Source organism: Schistocerca americana, chromosome X, assembly GCF_021461395.2.
Source record: "Schistocerca americana isolate TAMUIC-IGC-003095 chromosome X, iqSchAmer2.1, whole genome shotgun sequence".
Classification (NCBI taxonomy): domain Eukaryota; kingdom Metazoa; phylum Arthropoda; class Insecta; order Orthoptera; family Acrididae; genus Schistocerca; species Schistocerca americana.
Genome location: NC_060130.1, coordinates 685524157 through 685550783, shown reverse-complemented (window position 1 = coordinate 685550783; position 26627 = coordinate 685524157). Strand labels below are relative to the sequence as shown.

At 41.9% G+C, this 26627-nt stretch overlaps 1 protein-coding gene across 4 annotated transcripts in view; it reads left to right on the top strand.

Annotated features, from left to right (window-relative positions):
• The first annotated feature begins 2751 nt into the window (after positions 1-2751).
• Positions 2752-26627, top strand: part of LOC124555120 (plasma membrane calcium-transporting ATPase 2) — a 370405-nt gene continuing 346529 nt past the window's right edge. For all 4 annotated transcript variants that reach the window (XR_006968519.1, XM_047128924.1, XM_047128923.1 and 1 more), the window contains exon 1: positions 2752-2862. The gene's annotated coding sequence lies outside the window, so the exon portion shown is untranslated. The remainder of the gene's footprint in view (positions 2863-26627) is intronic.

Sequence of the window (26627 nt, the reverse complement as noted above, 5' to 3'; positions counted from 1 at the left end):
CTGCAAGATCATCTAATCTGAATCACTGTGACTTTTGGCTCTGGGGAAATCTAAAATAACGCGTTTGCCAGGAACACGTACAGTCTCTATCAGATCTGATGGCCAGTATACAGGAATACGTTGCTCAGATTGCATCGGAACTGCTGCGAGCAACTGTTGATCGCGTTATTTTAAGGAAGCAGTATTTCGTAGACGTATCCGGTTCTCACATTGAACAAATCGTGTAAGCGCAGGTTAGTAATAAAATCAACGTCATACTTTTCCCATTTCATTCACTTTCACTGACCGCATCCCGTTCCTAATCCATTACATAAGGAAACATTTATATACGTCTTTCTTACATTCACAACCCCCGATTTGCAACTGGTAGCCAAAATTAGGACTAATTTTTCCCAACGTAAATCGGTTCCTCATTAACGCATTAGACTATATACCATGTTTCGTTGACAGCCCACACCGGATCTCTGCTAGTAGCCGCACTTTAATTATAACGACCCTACATGTGCATCATTCCTTTCCGTGCGCAAGGTAAATTCATTAAGCATAACGGATAAAATGTCGTATATTTCTGCAGGACAAGACTGCTCCATCGTTGTTAGCAACAGTCTATCCTCTGGTACAGAAAACATGAATTTCCTGCATTGACAGGCGCTGCTGAATGAGCAGTCGACAGGAGTGAAAGGAGAAGGCAAGCATTAAGGGGGAGCAGAGGAATCTGACGGAGACAATAGCGTAGTTCCTTACACGGTGCTATTGGAGGTGATTTGCCGTTGCCTTCCTCCGACCTCTGAATTGACTCACCCAGTCAGTTTCAGGGAGACTTACAGCTTATAGTGGACCCCGAACTTCGGTGCAACTTGGTATTTTTCACACACACAAATAGTCTCAAGAGCGGAAATAAGCGATAAGTGAAAAGAAAAAAAAGAGCTCTTTGACTAACTGCGGATTGAACCGCGGACCTTAGGACTTTTCGCTTGACGCGTAGCCCTTGAGCCACAGAACTACATGATCGTGGCATATTATTTGATCCCATTGTCCTTGAACTGCAAAGGATTGCTGACAGTCAGCTTTGCCAGCGAACAAATACGCAGAGACGAATAACAGATTGTTCACCCGATATTTTGTATAAACTATGCAGTTACTATAATCTCATTTATGAAAACACTTGAATTAACTATTCGGAACTTAGCTCTTCTTGCTGCTAATCGTCAAATGTTAACTAGTATTATCTGCTTATGTGGAAGGTTTCCTTCTAAATAACATTAAAGCAATCTGACAGTTCTACGCAAGGGACGAGAGCAATAATAGGTTTGAATTTTCTAGTTAGGAGTGCCTTGCGTTTGTTGATTATGCGACATTGATAGCAAGATTATTATGGACGTAATACGTAACAGGAGCAACAGGTATCCTATATTTATTACACGTTTTTCCATCTAAGATACGCTTACATGCAGTTTTCTTGCTTATGGTGATCGCTGTTGTTCTATAAGTACAGCTAGAAACGTGTAAGAAGTATTTCCCCCCGAAGTCAGTTCGCGACTGGATAGCGAAATTTAGCAAAAAAAGTGTTATTAAAAATACGCTCCTCGATGATTTTTTTTTTTTTATATAGATCCAAATTTCGCTTTTAGCTGTTTTGGACAATGCTTTTTCGGGTGTGAATTGCAGAGAACGTTCATTAGAAAAGTCCCGTACTAAGGTACTTAAAACGCATCTGGTTCTGTTATGGGACAGCGGAAAACTACATGTGAACTCCAAAGTTTGTCCCACTTGGAGTTCTGTATGGTAAAATGCGTATCACTTCAGCAAAAGCTTTGCGATTGGAATGCGTTAATAATCAGTCAAATCATTGTATATTAAGTATCAGAAGTATTTTAACCGGAGTTGTACAGACAAAGCGAAAATTTTGAAAAAACTTCGCACTGCGGCAGTCTGGCCGCGAAGACATTTGCTACCTTCAGCGTCAATGTATCAGCGTGGAGTGCCTTACCGAAGACCTGGCGTAGTTCACAATTTCGAGTTATGTTTGAGAAACTTGACTTCATCTTCTGAGTCTAATTTTAAAAGAAAGAGGAGACTAACAAGTATCAGAACACATAACAGCTCAGCATTATGAAGGTAAAGTGCAGGGAATCTCATATTCCGTTCATTTCAGCTTTAATAAAAAAATTTCAAAGGCGTAGAATTGCTCATTAAATATATTATAGAACCGAAAAAGTTACAGTATTGTACCACTTCCGTGCTTATGTTTGTTTGACATAGTAAATGTATGGTTTTACGCAACAGCTTCTTCTTTCTAAACGCTGTTGTGTTTCAAGTTACTCAATGAAAGACTGCTGCATATCTACAGGCAAAAGTAAACATACGAAAAAGAAATGTAATATATACTCTTATGATGTAAGACTCACTCATAATCAGACCGTTGCTGGTGATACTGCAATGTACTTGCAATTTTGTATATGTACCGTACCTGAAACAAACATTTTACAGTCTTCCTTTATGTTACACCAATATGTACAAAAGAAAACAATTAACTGAAATCAAGAGTAACCGTAAACAAGTTTTCTTCAATTTATTTGCGCTTCTGTCCTGTGTAGCTGCCGTAGTTCAGTCACGTAAAGTCGTCACGATTTAAAAAGGAGACGAAGACGCGGCTATTCGTTCGTCATCTAACCACGACGAGGCGCTAGTATCGATCGACTCGCGGATACGCCGCCAGAGGCGGTGCTGTCGGCCGAGCACAGTCCTGCTGCAGCGTTCAGTTGGGTTAGTTGGTAGTGGCGGTGGTCGTGAGGTTTGTGTGAGGTGGTGTAAGTCATCGACTTCTAGGATAATTGAGGCGGAGCACCGGCCTACTCTTCTGTGAGTACAATCGCAATTTCAAGTTTTGTATTGATTGTTTAGCTCAGTACGGGTAGTTTTCGTCCCAACATAAGTTTCGATAAATTATTTCGTTTGCCTGAAAGTAGCGTCAAGACACATGTACAACAATGTAACAGTTCTAATTTCTTTCTTCGAATAAGGTCAAATCTTTTCGAAGGGCTCGTATTAATAACCTTTAAGTTCTTAAGAGCACGAGTTGATAAACCTCGGGCAGTTAAATATATGTTTTAAGTTCCCCTGGCAATTTTCTATGGTGTGCCCAGGGGGATGAGTAACAAAATGAAGCTTTGAAGTTATTCGTAGTACGAATTGCGTAAAAGTATAACAAACTGCTGCGTAATGATCGCTTCAGAGTGTCATTGTGGTATTTCGTTGCTTATATGAAAATTATTATATTGTTGGTACCTATCACTATAAAGTCACTAGAATTGAATTTCTGATAAATACATCGTGTTAATTTATGGGTAAAACTGTATTTCTGATATTCTTGTTGCAAATCTCATCTTTTTCTTATCTATTTACTTTTCACACGTGCTAGTGTATTTTGGGACAAGTATCTCATTGGATCGCTACCGTTAATGGTCTGTCTGATAATAGTGGTCACGTAGAGGTCCCATACACTGTCTTGGCTTTAAGCATGTAACTAGTTTATAAATTCACTTGACTAATCATTGATTTAGCGTTACCGTAGGTACTTAAAATGTCCTGAATTGTATGTTCTGCAAAAATTCGTACAGGCGTAGGTTACGAGCACGTTGTGTAAATTTAACTGGGACTCTTTCTGATCTTAACATCCGTTCTTGAAAGCAACGAGGAAGCGGAAATGCCAAGAAGTCAGTTTTAATAGCTGTGCTTTCGAATTTGAATGTCAGTGCTGTTCGTTACGGAAAGCGGAACTTAAAAATGGATGTAGGCTACTATAGTTATGCGGTCGTTCTGTTGCATAAATCAAGCTCCGCAAAGGTCAAAGTGCATGTGGGAAAGAAATTAAACTTTCCGTTCATGTTATCTATCAATGTCTTGCTGGGTTAGACGTCGTGACTTAATACAGATTCGATTTTTGGGACGTAAATACTATAAATGTAGTGTTCCAGGACATTGAACTTAGTGGCAATTGCAGTACACATATTAGACCGTAAATAAGTCGTGGTTTGCTTCATTGAATACTAGAATATACAAAATACCGGCACGAAAATTTTTCTGCTGAGATGGGGTGGTAGTGTCAGATAACAGTATTTGTTGACGCACGGGACATACTCGCGGACGACGTGTATCTGTCAGCTCATAACATGCCGGCACGTAAATGATGTCATAGCTGCTCAGCAGATCGCGTGCGTGAGTCACAGTGCAGTGGGTGGCAGAGGGTGTGTGACGTCAGCGTTGTCACGGGTAGAGCATGCGTTTACACTGACCGCGCGGCAGCCAAGAAATGACGTAATATCTTACAAGCGTGGGAAGCTAACATGGCGGTTATCAGTTCATCTGTTTAAGATTTCTTGATCGGAGCGGTAAGAATCCAGACACACACGCCGCAACCTCCTCGCTATTCACGTCCCTGGCACTAGGTACGTACCAACTCAACTTAGTTAAGTGTATCATGAAAGTTTACATGCTCTGGACGTAGTTTACTAGCCCTCATTAATTGGTTCTAAGCAGCGCGGCCTGTGTATAGAGGGGAAGCGTCGTTGGCCTATGCTGTGGGAACAGGGCAAGTGTGCGCGGGTGGGATACGACAAAGGTCGCGAGCTGGCTGCACGGCCGGCCCGGGCTTATCGGCTGTCCGAGCACCAGTGTACCCGGCGAACGGCCCAGACACTGTTGCTCAGTCGCCCACGATAACACACAAGCTCCACCAAATGTGTACACCATTTAGGAGCCTGTAATAAACCTGACCGAATTCAGTAATTAAAGGTGCTTGAACCGTGTTTGACAGTTCAGAATATTGTGAAATTGTAAAGTTCACTTGTCGCATCAGTTTGTGAAATCTGCTCTTCAACATTTAAAAGTTGTAAAATTATATATTCCTGGGAATCCTATTAGCTCTTCGTAACCATCGCTTCAGTTTTTCTACACTTCGCAGATGAAGTGCGAAAAGTATACGTAGATAGCCTATAATTACTGTCACCCTGACGGGCACACGCTGAATAAGTCTATAATTTTTCGGGTCCTGTGGTTGACCATGTCTAAAGCTTGATGGTCAGTTCATGGAGTCTTTAAACCGGAACCAACGACGTTCCTTGTTCCTGGAGAAGACAGCTTTTGGTTCATTACTAAATCTTGTTCGTTCTGCGGGTATGTAATATGCTCCCTTCAGTTCTGGGGGTCAGAGCTGTGTAGGCTCTGTGGTAAATTTCAACGCTTCCCTCTCACTATCGTGTGTAATCGTTATGGCTCTGTAGTGTACCCGTGTCAAAATTACGAACAGTACTTGCAAACGGGGAGTGAAAGTGTTTACGAATTTAGTATGTCTTAATTAAACGTATGTATACTGCACAAGATGGGAAATGTACTTCCCGTAAGCAATTACAGATATTGATTAAATTCTAGTGAAGCATTTGACGTTAACGAGAATTGCATATCGATATAGTGACTTCAGAACGTTGACACTAACATTTAGGCTGCAATCTTCGTACGAGTAGCACTTGCTATCGCAGTTGTTTCTGTACAAGAAAAAATAGGTGAAATTTGACATAATTAAGAATAAAGAACCATGTAAAATTATAGCTTTACAAATTATGTGAAAGGGGAGCGTTTGCCATATTTTTCGCTTGTTCCAAATCAAAGCGAGATGTCGCAGTTTTGATACATGAAACAACTAAATCGAAACTGTCAGCTATGATGTAGCGTCATGACTTACGATGAGATAATCAGGTATGAAACTGTTTCTCGTTTATACGGCGCAATAAGTGTGTGTTCTTATAGCCAGTTACTATCTGCAGTGTGTATATTGCAGCAATACTGGCGAAAGGTTGGTTTGTCGCATCGTCGCATGTAAGTCCAATTCCCCCTCCCCAGATGTCACAAGAGTGTCATCGGTAAGAATTTTGAGCACACGTCGTCATTTAAGTAACACCTGTATCACCTAGATTCTTTGTGGCGTTGAGAAGTAGTGGTGTATTAGCGCAACGCTTGTTGAATAGAATGCACGACCTTGTTGCCGTACTCCCGAACACCGGTTGCCTGATAGTTGCTTCATTTGTTGGCTAATGAACAAGTGCGAGCAGAAAGTTTCTTGGAGTGTTTATTTCCATATGTGGAATGCCGTTCAGGTGTATTGATGCGTAAGGATAAGTAAAAATTTGTCCTTCCAAATAAAGCTATGCGATGGATAGTAGTGGAAATATAGGTGCAGAACGTTTTGGTGTAAATTTCTAGTAATTAAGGCAGGTAAGTTGTACATTAGCCATGGAAAAACTGTAGGGAGACACTAGGTATCGCTAACAAAAGTAGTGCATCCCGGTATGTTACTGTATTTTCTCTGAGAAAGTATTCTATATTTGAACACTGACAAGTTCCACATCGTAGCACGAGATAATTACGTTGCCATGGAAACGCAAATAACTACATTGAAAAGTGTGCTACGACACTGTTTCGTCAGTTTTCCTTCCATTACTCAGCAGGGCTCTAGACCGTTCTCTAGCTTTTTTTACTTCATGGAGTTGGAATATGAAGTAAGACTGTCGCCGGACAGATTTTTAACAAATGCTGGTGCAGTGTTTTTGAAATTGTATTTCTGTTCCGGTAATTATTTTGTAGCACATTATTCCCTACATATCCTAAACGGTATTATTATTATTAGAACAACACTATGATGGCCATTGGTCAGCGCGAGATTGAGCACTGCCTGTTGGCGTGACGCTGTAAGGAAAGTATACTCCGAAGGGGCAGACGATAGCGACAATACGGAGTACTAATGGGGAAATCCAGTGAAGGACATTTGTGATGGTCCAGCTTCTGGGACCGAGCATCTCGCAAAAGCCGAAGGTGATTGGCCATTTACGCGCTACTGTCCCTGAGCCTCTGTGGAAAATGGTTGCAGGACGTGAAACCACGAGTAGGCGACAGTATGTTAGACGTCCAAGCCTCATCACATTACGTGGTCGTAAATTTGCTCCCTCTGCAAAGCGGGATAGGCGGCGGTGTGTGGCATACCTCACGAGAATATGCTAGTGCAGACCCAAGGGTTCAGAAACGCATCGTTTAGCGCACATTGTTGAACATGCATCTTAGCAGCAGAGCTCCCGCTACGTGTTCCCATGTTGCTCCGACACCGTGGTAATGACCTTACGTTGTCATGGCCGCCAAATTCGTCTGATATTAACCCGATGGAGAACATCTGGGACACTGTCAGGCGCGAGCAACGCTCCCATGAACCACTGACCCGAATTTACGTGAACTGCGTGTCTTGGGTGTAAACGTCTGGCGCCACACTCCTCCGGGAACCTACCAAGGACTTGGCGATTCAGTGCAACTCAGAATTGCTATTGTTCCGAAGGTGAAACACGCTGTGAAGCAGGTGGTCATGTATCTATATTGCTGTATAGAAAGTTTGTATTAAGTAAAGGTTACAGTAGTTGCGAAACATATGGAGAAACGCTTTAACTAGATTCTGATTTAAAAGTGCAGAAAATGTAAAATATTGCGGCAGTGTAGACTGTAGAGGTTTCTGAAACACGAGTATTAGGCAGAAGACTACACGGACGTTGTTCTCACGCGCTACTTATTTTAAATTTGTGTTTTAGTTGTGGAAAAATAGAAATCCACACGTAAATAACGTGCATCTCTTGTTGAGCTATAAATTCTCGGAATCTCTTAATCATGACACGTGTTCCAAAGTTTTCGCTCCGAATTCAACGTTGGAACTCGTCCAGAAACAATTTAGTAGAATTCCTGATTGCTTCATACTGTAATATCGAAGTTTCAGGTGCGCAAGTCTGCTGGCTACCATGTTCTGCTTGTTAAAAAAAAAAAAAGAGGCCCTCCAAACGTAACATGGTTATCCCGTTCTTAAACAGCTAAACGTTGTCGGCATATTTCTTAGCCCCGTTAACTATGTTAGTGGTATACGCACAAATCTGCCGTCGTAATTGTCGGCTACTTTCTAAAAGGCACTTTCGTAATTACTGGGATGTTTCTGAATATACACACTGCAATATGATTATGGCCATAGTCTGAGTTTCATAAACTTATATGCTGACTACTCATAAGAATTTAAAACATTTATGTAAGGCTACCCTATACTCCTACCTCGCACGTGAACCAAAATACATGGAGCCACACGGCAACGTCGACACAACGCAGTTTCCCGCCTAATATTCATATATGTCCACACGTATCTTCGTTCTTACTGAAAGCTGGTGAATCTTCCCACGTTGTTGACTACCCATTTGTTTGACAACGAAAATATGGGTAACTGTACAGCTGGGAGTGACGTCCTTCTGGCTGTATGGAATTATAGTTCTCATTGTTACTTGTCTGCGTAGTATTCTTTCGAATGTTAATATCGTTCATAAACGCCGCTATTCACGTAGAAGTTGAAAATATTTGCTCAGCCTTAAAAGCCAATGTGAGGCTGGATACACGATCGATGTCCGATTACGTGATTTATGCAGGGCGACACACCCCCTTTCAGTCTAGCTTAGTTCAGTATGTTCCCAGTAATCTAACAAACGTAGGTACCTTGGCGTAGTCCGAAACTGATCACACTCGTAAAAACGGAGAAGTGAATTACACAACAGGATATCCACACTAAGTCGGAGGAAATTTATTTTATACCCGAAATATGTCCACGGAAAACGCGGCTTCGCAATAGCCCATTTGCCATGGACGTTATCTCCAGTTATATATGTGGCAAGGAGACAGTTTTCGTTTCCGAAGACTGTTACTTGTATTGTCGTAGGTTATGGTGCAGGTCTGGACTAAGACAAAAACATTGGGACATGAACCTACACGAAATTATGTTCGCTACACGTTTTAGTGAATCGTCTATTATAAATTCTCCGTGGACATCGACTGTAGCGTACTAGTGCAATTTCTCAGTGATGAAAACACTTGCTGGAACATGGTCCGCTGCAGGATGACCACTAGTCGGTGGTCGTCTGGAATCATCTCCATAATATATGGGTAGAAACGATAGGACGTTCCCCCCACATTGGCCAAGTTGCAGATCTTACGCCAGTAGCAGTTTTCGTGAGATGTCATTTAAAACAAGTGATACATGTATAGGCGACCGGCCGACCTGTTAAATCGTGAGATGTTCAAACTTGCAGGCCTGTCTTTACAAGGCAGTGAGCAGCTCATTGCGAGCAAGTGCCTCACGAAGCTGTAATAGGCGATAACAACGAAAGGAGAATCAGTATTCACTAGTCACTCAGTCACTCTTAAACTCAAGCTAGGTCTACCACTATCATCGACTGCTCGTTGCCAAGTGAGCTGCTGCCAAGCCTGCTTGCCAGTGGGCAGACGGTGGTAATACAGTCCAGGATTGTGTGCCTCCAAAGCGTTTCATAGTCAACTGTAGTTGCTTTGGGTATATTTTCCTTATATTGAGTTAAGGGGGCGCTTAAGATTACTATTGCCGAAACAGTCACCTCGTGTTAACTTGTTCGTAGAGGGGCAATATCTCAAAACCACGGGTTGCGTAATAATGAACTCACTTGTGAACCACGAAGCGTAACTAGGACCATGGTGTAAAGCTTAAGCGTTGCATAGGGGTATTAATCTACATAACTATGGAAAATAACGGAATATTTTTATTTCTTCCAAATCGGTATTGAAGCTAGAAAGCACCCTTTAATATCAAAAAAGTTATAAAAATGAAAATTACATTTATTAGATGCGGGTAGTAACAAATTGCTCCCTCATTAGGTTAGATTCGTTGAAGGGATTTTTAAATGATTTGAGATATTCAGTGACATGGTGCGGATGTTGAAGTTTCGTATGCTACGATTTTGCATAAAGCATACAATGATTTGTCAGATAACGCAGTAAATTGACGCAGTTAATCTATGAAATTCAAATGTATCGCCGTTGACTGTTAGTATTTGGACACAAAACACCACTGATCAGCAAATGTACGTGAAGTCGTGAAAGTTTCTCGAAGTTTATATTCTGAACGAGAATGTCGTTTAAAGGATACTGAGTGACGCAACGTTGCAGGAAGTACGTGGAAGGATTATTGTCCTTGTCGAGACCCTACAGCCGCCTCCAGCTTCACCAGTGCAGAGAAACACGTGACTCGCCTTATGTCACCGGTGTCGTAACAAGCGCGGCACTATATGCGAAGGGGATGAGGCACTGACTTCCGTGGGACGATCTCCTTCGCGTCATGTCAGCATCTCTGCAGCCTACTGAGCGTATCAAAAAGTTTCCTTTTTTGTCGGGTGCCCCTCCCCCGTCGGTCTGCGGCAGTTTTTTCCAGCGTCTGCTCTTGGCAGGGTCCTGATATAGATCTAGAATACGATCTCGGTTGGCGCACAGTTTGCGTGCGTGCGTTTCGCTCCCGTGGCGAATACGACTAAAAATAATAGACCTGGTGCTACCACTAAAAATAGGGAGCGCCGTTGTTGCGGAATTTCGTCGGAGCCGGCCAAGGCGGCGCCAATTATACACAGAGCGGGCGCGCCGCCGCTACCTCGCACCTGGCCTCGGGGCCCCGGCGACCGCCGCTTCCTGCCAAACACCTTCTCCCGAAGATATGTCAGTAGGCGGCGGCGCTTGTTGCTGCTTCTGCGAGCGTAAATACACGCCGCGCAAGAGCTCAACATACGAATTAAATTCCGAAGCAGCGGATGCAAATGAAACAGTTTACAAAAGTTTTTGGGAAAACACCTATCACTGTTGACCTCAATGCTGCTAACAAATCCTACACATGCCCCGTAAAAGGATTCTTATCCAGTCAAACCTGTGTCGAAGTTACAGTGTAGAGTAGGAACAATTCTAAAGCCTTAATCCTTCTATTCGTGCCCTTTATATGGTGCACATTTACATATCTTGGATCCATTGTACCCGTTATGTCTAATACGAAATTTTAAATAAAAACGAGTGGTTTGTGCATATTATCGTACTGCATAGCGTACCCTTGTAGCAAATATGTTAGCAGTTCTGCTGCTTACTTGTTCACAGGCATTATTTCCTACGCCGCCACCACATTTTATTTTTCCACCAAAGAGTTGCATGCTACTTACTGCCTGAGGAACAATATCCTGATTTTCGTCCGAAGCAGTCCCTAGGTCTGATAGGAAATAGTATTCTTCTACCAATTAACAACTGATTCAAAATCTGGTCTTCAAAAAGTATGCTGTGTACTTTCCTCCTCATTTTTTAGATGCAGATTCCGATATTCTATCTGAAAAAGAATAATTCGAAGAAATAACCTAAGTACCATCTTCCTCTATGGATTGTAGGAATACAGCTGCTGTTATATTTATTTTACAGATGACCATTACAGCTAAACAAGTTGTAAGTTGTCAATGTGGTTTCTGCGGTGACAGCAGTGCATATCTGTGCCAGTAATGTATTCTATGAATTCCAAAAAACTGTATTTGATTACAACCCAGTGTAATTTAATGACACAACATAAACCACAGGGTCCATCGGACCCAGCTTACGTAAATGTGTGGTTTAAAGAACAAGTCACATCTAAAACTTTCTTCTGATAGTACCATTGTTACTGATATTGCAAGGATGAACCGGGGCTAAACTTTGTCTTCCATATAGTAATTAAAAGTTCATTCTCTCCGGGTCCATCGGACCCAGTGTATGCCTATTATCGTTAAAGAGATAGTTAAGCTTGAAGTTGTTTCAAAATGTCTTGGAACACACAGATTGCGGTATTACTTACTCGTTCACAGCATAAATAGAGCCGCCTCTTAGTAGCATATGCCCCTCTTCCATTTTTTCCTCACTATCTGTGGGACCATTTGAGCCAAAATTGCACGGCCATAAGAAGACACTATTATTCGCGCGGACTAAGTTGCTGCGCGGTGGCTGATCGAAGCGACCGAGTGCATAATGCTGGTTTACTCACATATTAAGTTTAAAATTGTCGTGTTTATTAGTATTTCTGCCAAGAATACCAGTTTTTCTGAAACGCTTTTTAATGCAAAATTTATACCGTTACAAATTAACAGTGAAACACAATAATACACTAACAGACCTCCGAGTCTGCTCTTGTCACAACCCTTTAGAGACATAGAATTTTGAGAGTGGCACATCACACGGGTTTTAATTTGAAATCCCCTGCAGCATTTCTTCGTAAAAGCTTGCACTGGTTTTCGGCATCCATAAATCCAGGTGCTGTTTTTTCTTCCATAGAAAGGGTGCGGCTAGGCATCAGTTTAAAAAAAAAGCCCGCTTCATCAAGGTTGAAAACTTGCTTCGCAGTATAGCCTTTTTCTTAAAATTGTCAGCACCAACCTGATCTGGCCGAGAAAGGTGCTGAATCGCCCTTTTTTGTTAAATCTGCTTGCAAGGTCTTGGGTTTAGCTTGAATAGCATCTATAGAAACAGGCATGTGCTGTTTGTTATGCTCTGTCGGTTTTCCGTAGCGATCCAAAACTTCTCTTTCTAATCAATACGACCTTAGTACAGGCTTATTTTCCTCAACACGCACGCTCTTTCCTTTTACCTGAAATTTTAAGTACAGACCATGTCAAGTGTACAGTCACAGATGTTCTGACCTGAACTAACGATTCACTTTTCGAGAAACACAACAGAAGGTGGGCGCTAATGCGTTAATACTTCCGCGTACTGTTAAACAGATGGCAGCACTTAAATTAAGACTCAAGTCCCGTATATGCGAAAACGCTGGAAACGAATCCGTGTATAACTGTCAACCTGTACAGGCAAATAAAAGGTAGAAAAAGCCTCTGAACTGCTGCACATAGTAAAAAGAAGTAAAGAGATTACAACAATAGAGCTAACTTCGATCTGAAAATTCGTGGTCCATCGCGAAAATTTTTCAATTCTAGAGGAACGCTTCTGAAAACTGAATCAGTTCCACTAGCAGATGCTATTGGAGCATCTCTCGATGTTAGTCTGTCCTGTGCAACACACCTCATCTCAGCGTAACTACCACAGTCTACAGCAATTTGCATATGTTTTCTATATTATAGCTTTGGTCTCCCTTTACAATTTTTGCCTTTCCACACTTCGATAGTCAATTACCTGATGCCCCAGGATGTGTCGTATCAACCGATTCTTTCTTTTAGTCAAGTTGTTCCATAAATTTCTTACTTTCCCCAGTTCGATTTACCACCTCTTTGTTTCTTGATCTACCCCTCGAACCTTCAGCATTCTCCTATAGAACCACAATTCAAAAGCATCTATTCTCTTCATGTGTGAACTGCTTACCGTCTAAGTTTCACTTCTTTACAAGGCTATACTCCAAAGTCTTTCAGAAAAGACGTCGCAAAACTTAAGTTCATATTAGTAGATGGTAAAATAGCAAATACTGAAGGTTAAAAATCCCTTTTTTCATAAGTTTATTGACTCTCAGGCGTTTTTTTCCCGAAAGTAGTAACTTGAGTACACCGCTTGAATTAAATTCTATGAAATAAATAAGAACGGCATCAATGTAATATGACACGGAATTGTATCGGTGAAAGCCTCTTCATGTATACAGAGCCTGCAGTGTTATCGTCATAACTGAAAGCTGTCCATCTCCGTACTTGAGCAGTTAGCAGTGCTGACTGCCATGCAGGGGGGGGGGGGGGGGGGGGTTTCGATCCCGGCCGTGACGGAGATTCTATCTGCTCGGGGACTCGGTGATACGTTGCCCTCATTATTTCATCATCGACACGCAAGTTGCGTCAAACGAAAACTAGGCTGCCGAACAACCCCAGATGCAGTATCTTGGCCAATATTGCCTTAAGATTATTTCATTTCACTGAAAGCTAATGCCAGAGTTAGTCGTGTTCAGGTGTCCTGCGTGGCTATAGCGACTGCTTCCAATAAGTCAGCGATCGGGGTTGATTTCTAGTCTCAGTGGTCTGGTACAAATTTTCGTTTAGTACGGCGTACTGAATGTCAGATAACTCTTCAGAAAATGACACTGGCAGTCTTATAAACAAAAAAAAACTTGAGAGAAGTACAAAACTGTTTCCGTATGACTGGACACGGTGATTTTACTTTGTGCTCAGTCTCGAACGACCTCGTCGTCGAGGGACACTAAACCACAATATACCTTTTTTCAAACTTATTAAAAAGTAGTCGTTACATTTTCATATCTGGTGGCTCAAATAATTGTATATAGTATCTGGTGGTGCGTTTACACCATGAATCCAAGTAAAATCAGTACATCTATCGAGAAATGGAAGTAACTGCTCATGTGGGATTGCTATCCCACTTAACGGCGTTCGATAGCTCGTGGAAAAGATAGTCATATGGCACATCACAATATCCACGCAAACTTTTCGCCATAAAGAACAACAGTGCGCCAACGGTGAGGGCAAAATATGCCGACGCAGAGCAGTTTCCGCCCTATTAGTCTAAATTTCCAAGGAAGTGGAACTGAAAAGGCACTGTGCCAGCATGCTCCTTTGTTTCCTTTTCTTTGCGAAAGTTTGTGAGAATGGAATTACGCTATTGTGCTCCTTTCTCAACGAGCTATCGGGGGCAATTAGAATAGTTCCTTTCCACTTAAAATGAGATACAGGTGCTGTTACATTTCGATAGAGAGCGGTATTATCCACATAGCAAAAAATTTTCCATTTGCTATCATTAGCTGCAAACCTGTTCGATATATTGAAATGGTTGTGAAACATTCGCGATCATAAAATGTAGAGTCACGCCGTATACGTGGAACCAAATGCGTGTAATATTTGGCAGTGTAATACGGTAGAGGCTGGGTCAGTACGTAACGTTTAAAATATAAGCGCTCGCGATCACGGAAGAGTGAAATGTAAAAGCGACGGGCGTAGACTACGAAGTTACAAAATGGTATTTGCATTGTTAGTTCTCCATATTGCACTTTGAAAATTTACAGCAATAATACTGTAGTAAGAGTGAACACATTGAGGATGCGTCTAGCACGTGATCAAAACCGAACTGATCGTATTGATTCCATGCCCTGAGATTTGGAAACGCGCAAGCTTGGGGTTAGGCTGCAGTAAGCATAGCTTTACTGAGGTTTAGCTATGTTCATGTATCACGGCAAACTCTTCGTGACCTGTTAGTCTATTTTACGATCGGTAGGGTTGTGATAGGGAGTACAACCACGTGAAAATTCCTTGGACTTAAGCTACGCTAATTTTACTATGCTATGCTGGTCTGATCTGGTTGAGACAAAATAGGGAGATGTAGACTGAGGGCAGTGGCTACAGGCCATGGGACACGGTTAGCTGTTTCTGCTCAGCACGTTCATGTAAACAACACAGACCGTCAAAACCCAGCTGCTTGTACTTTGCTTCAGCCACGGTCCATCCATTGCAGAATGGAGATATCTTACATATTAACATCAATAAATTGTGCGCCATCAGATATCACTGTCCATGCAGCCATCTTCATATCATTAACCCACCTATTGTCTCTTCAAGGTTTATGTTCGTATGCTCTCCAATAAGCATCCCTACTGCTTTGTGTTAGGGTCACGCCTCGCTATACTTTTGTGGTTCGTTTTAACGTTTAATTCGTTGGATATTAAGACTCAGGACTTTAGTTTTCCCGTATTCGTTTCCAAAATTCTGCAGATGCAGCTTAGTTAGCGAGTCATTTAGTTTTGCCACGTCTTCATTTGCAAACACGGTGCTCTCACCAATCTGCAATCATCTCGGTCAAAATCTTTGAAAACATTCTCCATGTTAGTGCGTAGACTCCCTTGGTCAGACAGTTACCGTGGATTTCGGGGTGCCGTACACCGAAAAATAAGTAAAACCTTCCCTGGTTCGGGAAAACCCGGCGAAATCATTTTGTTGCTGGAAAGTTGTCGGTTATTTCATCTGTCATCGTTACTCATTGGTAGGTCTGAGTAAAGAACCTTCTGTATTTTGTTTGTTTCTCCTTAGATCATTCAGTGCAACAGCGTCCGACATGTCAGATAAATTAGTTAACTTACGATATTTATATTTTTAGTGAAGAACAGTAAATCAAGGGACAGACTTATCTCGATACCACTCGTAACTGGTAAGGGTTGACATAGTAAGGATAGATATTTAAATAATTAGACCTGATATCAATTTGTATTACTACAAACTAACTTTACATAAAATAGTTTCTGGCTTTACATTCACCCTTCACGCTTTGGTAGATCACCTGCAAGATCAATGGAATTAAAATTCCACTCTTTTTCTGAGAAGCAAATTTGGTAACTACCTCCCCAAAATGGCCTTTCTGAATTCTCCCAGTGAGTTTATTTGTTGAAATAATGTAAAGACAAGACAGACTCTACTCTCCAGTAGTATTTAGAGAGTAGCTTCTGATTATCTTCACCGCTGAAAACGACCTTTCTACTTAAGACGTACTCGCAGGTATTGTATAAAGTACTTACACTAGCATATTAAGCTGCTGAAAACTTTCGTCTGGAATTGAATTAGTGCGCAGTAGTTTCGCAGATTCAATCATGGTGGATGGGGTTTCAGGCGAATATCGTCGAAGGACTTTGCATGTGCATCCGAGGGTCTCTGAAAGCTGCTTCGGAGAAACTTAGATTATTGCCCACAGCTTTCATGTGGCAAATTTAAATATCAATTTACAGTAATTTTGAAGTCTTCAAGTGGCTATCAATGTTATCAAACACTTAACAATAGATCCCTTTATAGTTAAGTTTCCTCTTCGAAGGCTGACACGGTTTGTTGAAAACCTTGTTCAATCGCTGCGTAGTGTGGCCCTTCAAAAGCGAGTTTCTTGGATTTTTTTGTTCACAGTACAAAATTACACTTCTTTGGTTCTACAGGACGTTGTGCAACACTTCGTTGAACGTAAATTTTTGTCGAATGTGTTAAAGAGAAAAACAAATTTGAAAGCTTCTAGAAGTGTCAAAGCCGTTAATTGGTGCTAAAATATCTGAATAAATTTCTTGAGGATGTTCTAGCAAGTCACTAAACACATCTGAGTTTAGTTCTGTTGCTGTACTGTGTTCACCAATCTTGATGAGTTATTCTATCGCTTTGGACAGACGTGTGGAAGACAACGTTGAAAAAATATATTCAAAAATTTAAAACGTTTAGAAAATAGTGAAAAATCTGCAAATTCACTGAGCGAATTAAAAATATTTTACACTTCTTTCTTGGCTGATGCTTAGAGACAAAACGAGGTTATGTACGTGGGCATAAGATTGAAAAACTATGGTTTCATGGTGTCTCTCTATACTGCTTGAATCCCATTCAGATTTTCCGCCATAGTCGGCGCTCCATCAAACGTTTGTGCAACAAAATTTTTCGTTACATCTGAATGCAGATAAAAAGTGCCGGGTAAGTTTTACAATAGCTTGGGCATGTTTGTCACCACTTAAATCACAGAACCCTAAGAATCTTTCCTGTACGTCGCCTCCATAACACACAGTAGAAAACTGTGCTTTATTTGCAACAGCTGATGTTTCGTCTGCCATTTCTTCTACAAAAAGAACATCCACAGTTTCCTGCTTTATATATGACAAAACGTTCGCACATGCGGCTTCTATTTAATGATTTTGAATTAGATTAGAAATTCCTTTAAACACAGTAGAGGTTGTGTGAACTTATCTAAAAATTTCCCTAATTAATAGAATTTTCGTTCATGTTAACGAAATGCCAACTCTTGTTTTCCCAGGAAACACACTACAATAAGAAGCCTTTTAAGAAAGTTCCTGTTCCGCCTGTTGTGTATAAATATTTTGAAGTAGGTCATCAAACGCAGTTTGTTTCTTTAAAAGCAGCTATCGCTACAGACAATCGTAGATGATCGACTGTCCGTGCTTGGTTGTACATTTCGCTAAATTTCCCAGATGCGTATACCCAGTATTGGTCCAGCTAGTACTTCTATCCTTTGCAAACGACAATACCAGCGAAACACCGCATATAGGTCACCGCTACCGGCTAATCTGTCACATTTGCTATAAATATTACAATGGCAATGTCTAGTAAGTTTATTGGTCTTTTGAACAAAATTCCTTAGGTCTGGTGTTGGCCATCTGTATTTAGTTATTTCCTATTTTGAGAAAGAACAACGCAGACAACGGCTTAGAAAATAAGCTCTCGTATAATACATGTAGACACATAGGTATTATATAACATCACTAGATACAACCCGGCACCCTCGCACCTTGACACACGCTCATACACATTCGGCAAATACGCAAAGTGAGCAAGATAATTGTGTACTGCTACATTCCATTACTCTGCATTATACGCTCGTCCGAAGCTAGCAGCGCTTGTGGCCGTAATACGCGAACACGGCCCGTGGCAAATAGAGGTGCGCCCGCGCGGCTAGTCTCCCGCTGCTTCGTTTCTGGCAGAAAACGTGCAAACGGCCCACGATCAACAGAGCTGCGCGCGCAACTTGCGGTGCTCAGTTAATCTAAACGCACATGTTTCGGCTCGTCTCGCAATGCACTATCAATAATTTAACGTAATAAACGCATCGAAGGTACGTAACGATTTTATCTAGATATCGTTGAATTAACGCGTGGCTCTAATTGCATAATAATCTTTACAGTTACTGTTACCGAAGCAGTGCTTCAGTTGCATTCCCCTGAATGCACGTCACTGGATTAGAACTAGTTTCGCAGCTTATGATCTATTTTACAAATATGATTGAAACTACCTGCTTGCTGTCGCCTTCATCCCATTGCTTACGAACTTATGTAAAAGTGTTCAAAAATGGTTCAAATGGCTCTGAGCGCTATGGGACTTAACTTCTAAGGTCATCAGTCCCCTAGAACTTAGAACTACTTAAACCTAACTAACCTAAGGACATCACACACATCCATGCCCGAGGCAGGATTCGAACCTGCGACCGTAGCTGTAGCGATTCCAGACTGTAGCGCCTTTAACCGCTCGGCCACCCCGGCCGGTTGTAAAAGTGTTCCATGACTAACAATATAGAAATCTTTTGGATAACATAAATTATCTCCAACCTTTATGTATTGACATCAACTCAGGCAGGACTTGAAACTGAACTTCGTAGTTTGAAACTAGTCGCCAGCGTAATAAAACGACACAGTGGCGTACTTACAATTTACTCGTGTGTTATTCGACACTATTGTTGCTGTTACTCTACTTCTACCTGGTCGAAAGCCATGTTGGTAACTACTGTATTCAGTTGATTGTAGCCGTACTTGGTGATTCGTTGTTCCAATAATCTCAATTTTGTGTGCGGAAAGGATGATACGGCGATAATTTTCAACTTCGTCTGTTACCACACTCCAATAAAGTTATCACTTTCTAGATGTTTAATATGTTGTGAACACTCCCTCAACGAATGATACATTAACAATCTGAGCCAAGGGCTTTGCAGTTAGTGAAGCAGTACGAATTGTGATACTTCCACTTCCTGATATGTTGCATTTGAGGCCTCCAATCAAGTGTACTACATCATGTTCACTAGTTGGTACTGACCTCACGCTGTACGTAGGTGTGGATACTTAAGTTTCATTATTTGTAAATTCGAGCTGAGTGTTTGAAAAGCGTTTATAAAATAATCATTTATTTAATTTGGCAGGTCTCTTTTGGCAATATCAGCACTTGTAAGTGTAATTTCCTGTCATTTATGTATCTTCGGTGTTAAGATTTTTACACTATCCTGTACAGATTTTGATTCGTTGCGCGACAGTCTTACACTGTCATTTCTAAGTAATTTGCCCTCTGCAATTACCTGTCGCTACTTCCGAACTGCCCCTGCCATTCGTAAGGGCTTAGATTGCCTAAATGTTAACTGAATCCAATGTTTTACACTATTTACTCAATGCTAGTTATATGTTGATGTATTCTGTGGTCTTTCCAAGGAAAAATTTAATGGCCTGTGTAAGGTAAACAGCATAGAACCCATTCCGAAACTCGGCATGCTCCGGTTACTGGCAGAAAGGGTCGCCTGGTAATGGCTTTAATTACAATCTTTTAACGACGTTCTTAAAGACTTCAGGAACGATGATCCTCAATATTTTCTGTAGACTGTATCGAACTGTCGTAAGACGTAAACATTTTCAAGATGTTATTCTCTTCGTACACAGTAGAATATTACTGTAGCTTCAAATATAAACCTCAGTGTTTCGTGTTTTGTTCTCTTCTAGAACCTTCGTTTGCCGGCCGATGTGGCCAAGCGGTTCTAGGCGCTTCAGTCTGGAACCGCGCGACCGCTACGGTCGCAGGTTCGAATCCTGCCTCAGGCATGGTTGAGATGTCCTTAGGTTAGTTAGGTATAAGTAGTTCAAAGTTCTAGGGGACTGATGACCTCAGATGTGAAGTCCCATAGTGCTCAGAGCCATTTGAACCATTTTAGAACCTTCGTTACCACTTGCCTACAGGTGTTATCTACTTCTGTGTCCATAACTTCAGGTATTTCTTCAATGTTCACATCCAATGATGGTGGATATTAAGATGATGCCTCTGTAGTCGATGAGCTGTATAAATCGAAGCTCAAACCATATCTTACTTACGTTTCTGTCCGCATTAGCTTGTTCTTAATCTCTTTTACTTTGATTCATCTGGTTACCATCCTGTATTTAAAAATTGTCACGTTTTTTGAGACTTCGATAATGATGTCCCAGTTCCTTCAGTTTTTCAGAAAGCTTTCCGCAGTGATTTGTCACGCATCCGTAATTCACCTTGGATCAGGAATTAAATCTTCCTCTTTGCCGATATCGAATGCTGTACTATGATGAACATAGATAGTAATGCATGGAGAAGCCCAGAGGCGGCGTTAATCAAGGAGCGGATATCAAATGGCTGATTACATCAGCTCTTACGAAATAGTAGATACAATAGATAAACGTTATTCTGCAACCATTACAGTACTGTGAAATAAACGGCAATCTCACTTTCAGGCGGAGCGTAACTTCTAGATAATTATGAGCCCCGAATAAATAGATATTCAGTTTTTATCACTCGAAGACTTGCAGAGGTGGAAAGAAATCTTTCTTAGAGATGAATGTACGACGACATGGTAATACGGAAAGTGTTATATTTAAGAAAGTAACTAGGATTTATTTAATAAAAAGCACGATTCAGGAGGAAGCGTTGGGTCTATTTATGGGTAGAGTTTACATTCACGGCGCATTTAGTAGCACAATGCGGGATTAGTTTTGAATAATTTAGCGGTAGTAGTAGTAGTAGTAGTAGTAGTAGTAGTAGTAATCATTTGTACAGTACTACGAACAGAAATACGAGAAGCAAAATGTAAAAATTGCTGCGTTTGAAGCTCTCGTTTAAGTTATAGTTAATGAAGCTGTGGAAAATACACTACTTGCTAAGGTACTAGTGTGCAGCAAAATATTCAAAAATATGTTGTAGATTATGTTTCTAGTTACACACTGAGAAAAGTAGTTGAATGTTACTAGCATAAGTTACTTGTTCAAAAATTATTTTATTAGGAACATTTTGTGTAACCCGTTACCTGTTGAATTACCATAAATTTGCTGTTTCGACTACATCTAGATATTTATTTGGTCATAAGTGTCCTGCTTTCCTGTATATAATTTAGTTCAGTGTGGAAGAAGACTAAAATATTCTACCAATCATATTGTTCGGAGACACAGGGCAAGGTGAGTCGGTAGAAGTTCCGTATCTTGCCGTTGTTGGAAGTGGTAAGTCCGTAAAGCTTTTAACTCATTCACTCGTATATTTGTGCTCATAGGTCAGCAAGCGCTTTTTTTAACGTTTTCTCAGTTGCGATATCGATTCCAGAATCTTGGAGATTGGTAAATGCAGAAAAAGCTATTTATATATGAAAACTAGGTCTCTGGATATAAGAATTTCTCTTACGGCAAGTATTCCAATAGAATTTAAGCTCTTCCGCTTTGTCTTTAGCAGAAAGTAGTCTCATGCAAATGGAAGAGTCTGCAGGTTATCAAGCTCAGTGCGAACATTTTTCATTATGGAAATTCTATTCTGATGTCTTCTTACACGTGAAACGAGGGACAGACAAATGGAAACAGAACACCCGCCACAATCGAACCATACAACGGTTCCGTTCAAAAGTAACCACCACACGCGTTAAGATGTTATCCCGCTTGGAGTCCAGACGGATAGATTCCTGTTTCGCAGAATGCGGTCGGCCGCTGGCAGTTCCAGAACAGCACCCACTCTTGAACTTCGTCAGACTGAAACCGACGTCCACATATGTCTTTCTTCAGATCGTCAAAGATGTGAAAACCACACCGTGAAAGATCCGGGCTACACAGATGTTTCAGCGTCTCCCAACAAAATCGCTGAAGTGCAGCCTTCGTCTGATAGGAAGTGCGGAGGCGGGCGTTATTGTGCAACAGGATGATTCCCTCCGAAAGCATTCTGATAGCCCAAAGTCAAACGGCAAAGCCAACAGTGGAAACGTGCCACATATCCCTCATCAAACACTTCCAAAGCTGTTCTCCCAAGTTCCGGTAAGGTCCTGATGTACTCCTCGACTGCAAGCGCCCCCTGCTCGTGAAGTTTGTAGTGTGTGGGACGACTATGTGCAGCGCTATACAGACACTTCGCAGAAACTGCGGCATGTCATACATAGTCAAAACATCCAGGAGTGATGTCGGACGGATTCATCCTCTCGTACGGTGACACCGCCCTCACACTTCCAAAAGGACGAAGGCTACGCTTCAGCAAATCTTCAACCGTGTGATGTTTAAATCTTCGGCGATCCGAAGAGACATTCATGGTCTTCCCTTTGTCAGGCGAGGAAGTGCAAGAGTGGGTGTGGTTGTGGCGACGTCAGCGGCCTACCGCTTTCTACGAAAAAGGAATCTATCATCTCGACTTTCAATGGGATAAATATATTTAACTCGTGTGGTAATCACTTTTGAATGGAACCAATGGAACCCGTATTCACCGACCTTTAAATTATGAAATAATAAAATGGCTTAGCGAAATACGAAATGTTAGAGCACACAGTTTTCTTATAAAACAGGACTTATTCTGGCATGTTTAGATCAGAAAGGACGCAATTGTTAGCACACTGGACAAAGATTCAAATCCGCGTCCGACCGTCCAGATAAGATTTTCCGTCATTTCCCTAAATCGCTGCAGGCAAATGTCGGGATGGTTCCTTTGTAGAGGGAGAGGAGAGAGAGAGAGAGAGAGAGAGAGAGAGAGAGAGAGAGAGAGAGAGAGAGAGAGTGAGAGAGAGAGTGTGTTAGTTTCTCGAAGTGAGATTGCTTTTCCTCCTGCTAAAAGCGAGCTTGAATCCTTGTATAAATTCCGTGTTGGGGAGTTCACTTATCGCCGTGAACTATCATGGCGCACAGTCGTCCTGCATCCCGTGGAAAACTGCTGCTACTTCCTTGAATTCCTGTAGGAAACACAGACGTATAGCAAAGTTCAAAATAGTGCCCTTTGGAATATGCAGTATCGTATTCCGGAATGGATATGGATACCTGCTGATCTGCCAACACTTGAATTTGCTCGATATGGAATTCGCCTACCTTTAGTTTATCTGTACCAGACGATGTGGCGGAATGGCTAAGGTACTACACTCGCATTCAGGAGTAACTTACTTCAGATCCCCGTCCGGCCGTCCAGAGTCAGGCTTTCCGTCGTTTCCCTACATCAGTTACGACGAATGCCGGGATGTTTCCATGCCGCCCGTGCCCTACCAGACATTGCGCTCCACCTCTTGTGACCTCGTCGCGACGGGGCATTTAGCCTCAATCTTAAATATCTTAGCTAACGTCTATCATCTGTCCTGGCCCAAAGTTGTAATGGCTTTCGTAGGGTCTTGTTGCTAGTGTTTCTCGCTTGCATGTTTCTCAATAACTTTGCATCATTATAGAAAAAGGTGGCGGCTACATTGAAATGTTACTTACTATAGCACTGCTCCCATTACGTATGTGTACTATACTTTAATATGGTACAGTTTTTGGTTTGGCTTTCTTGGTTCCGAGCATTTGTGCTTTACATAAATTTCAACGGATGGCTTTCGTGGTGGGACGTTAAGAGTAACTGTGAGCGAATTAAGGTTATAGCTGAGCCAGTGCTTGCACGTTTAATAACGCTGCTGTTTATGGCACTTTTTAAAAAAACCGACGCGTTTGTCGTGACGTTAAAAACATATTTAACTATCTTGGTAAAGTTTGTTCGGATCGTTTGAAATGTGCAGCGTCGAAGTGTTAACCGTAAACGTGAAGTCAACTTGATGCTTTCGTGCTCACTGTCATTATATAGCCAAGGACAGAAAGTGGAGGTTCCATGCCAGAGTTGAAGTCGATGAAAGCTGCCGTCACAAATGAATTACTCAGTGACCCCTCTTATTCTGTTCCGCAAATTTCTAAGTGGCGATGCAAGCTAATGGCGATTCAGCACCAGTTTTGAAAAGCGTAATGTTAAAAATTAAAGACAGAAGTTGAAATCGAAGATATCGCTGTTAAATAGCATACTCTTAAGCTTAGAGCTGCAGCAGCGGCGTGAATGACGTATAGGGAAAAAGTATGGCGGCCAGGGCTTCCGTCTATGCGGGAAAGTTGGCGCTGCTCTCTTTGCGGGGCTTCTCTCTCTCTCTCTCTCTCGTTCCCCCCTCCGCATTTCTATTCCCCTCCCCGTGTGATGACGTATCCGGCTGACGTCATAGTGCGCCTGGTGACGGCGCAGGGCGCTGAGGCTGCCGGCTTAGGACAGACGCGCGCGTGCTGCTTCAGCGCGGCGTTCCTCGCCGCTGCGACCCGCTTCTCTTCGTTACGCAAAACGAGTTTGAGTCCCGGCGCCTCCTGTATCTGGCACCGTTGTCACAACACGCACCACAGGTAACTTGTCGACCATGAATTAGTAGTAGACACACACAAAATGTAATGCCGGCAGCATACCTCAGTTTTGACTTCTCACAGCTCTATAATTCGTCCCCAATTCGGTTATGAATATAGTACGCAATAAAAATATTACTTCGTGAAGGATTGTGATCTTTGCTCACACAATGCAAGAAAGCCTTTTCTACGAAATAGTATAGTGACCCATATACGTTTCTGAACTTTAGTGATTTGTGCGTGCAAGTCAAACGTCACCTATTTCCTCGCTGCGTTTCTCTAAAGTGTCAAAGATACAACAGTGTCATTTTAGTGGCATAGCCTCTCTTGCGGCGATTCAGCCTTGTCGGCGAAAACGTTGACCGCACTAAGAGATCAAACTGTACAAAAACTGTATTTCCAGCGGTCTTAATTACAGAGTGCAGCGACACTGTTAGGGTCGTGAACTCGTACACTGGAGGAGCCGGAATAAAATTTCACGTGAACCCATAACTCGCCTTGCGCGAATTCTTTAGCTCCCTGAAGGCCATAACGAAAGTTTTTCCCCGTTCTTGTTCAGTGCTAATTAGGGATACTTGGAAAAATTCTTTCTTCCAAGAAAGGAACAGCAGTTTCCGACCGTAATGATTCTGAAAACTGAGCTTGCTACATACACAGAAATGTCTGAACCTGGGCTCCGCCTTAAATGAAATAACAGAACGCGACCATATTTGTTACGGAGAAACATCTAGCTAGAGTAATTGCTCTTGTAACATATTCGAAGTAGCATTATCGCTACAGATCGCTATCCTGATGGACGTTGTAATATAAAATGTGATTCGGCTAAGCTGGGAAACACTGAGTGGCATTTGTGTTATTAGTCAGACATGGTCTTAAGAATTCTTCGATTAGATTCTGCCTGTGACTGTACGCTGTGATTTTCTTCAATCGCAGTTTTTCGGATTGTTTGACAGCTTAGCGGAAGAACACCGTTCAGAAGGTAGTGGATCATCTACTTCACCTTATCTGCTGAAATCTTTCGTGGCTTCTGGTTGCACTGTCAGATTAAACACGACAAATGTTCGACACGTCGAGAGAATCCCTGTCTGATTATTTGTGTGCAATTAATAAATATTGCATTTTGTATTAATATTTCGTGAATGATGAATTTGTTGTATAGTCCTGTGATGAATATGCCAGCAGCGTAAATAACTCTGCCCACTACATTTAGCAATATTTCAGTCGGTGGAACACGTCTTCGAGTCGAGGCGGCACAGCCGATAAGGGTTACCTCGTTTTGAGTCCCACTTTCTGAGTGACGCGTGGCCGGCTTGTCTGTTCAGCCCTGCGACACCGTTGCTTGAAGGCCGGCCGGGCCGTGTGATCTCACCGGTGATCTCAGATCCCTTTTCAGTTACGTCATGAGGGTGCGCCACAGCAGTTTCCTAAGACCGGTGCGCAAAGAATACTCGTGACGCCAGCGCGCAGGTATCCGCCGCCTAATCGCGGTTCCGTCACGACGTGACTTCATTTCACTGCCAGGCTATGCTGTTCCTATTCTACTGTGTGCTCCAAATATTGAAACTAAGCAGCATTCTTTCTATTTGAACACGCTAAATTCGTTCAATTTGCAGATTCTGTCGCAGGTACTTGTGTATTATTAGCGAACTTGGCAATGCTTCGCAATTGCTAAATATCTATGGGAATCGGGTATAGGCTACGTCCTAATCATCCCCCCTTTCTTATCCATTACGTCCTCTTTCCTGTTACTCCTCCCCCCTCTGTCTCCTCCCCTCTCCCTCTGCCATCTCCTCTTTCCCGCTCTCTGAGCTTGAGCTCTGTTTATTTTCAACAAAACTCTCGTAGGAATTGGAATGGGTAAATCGGTTGGGATCTTTGGTACACCGGGTAC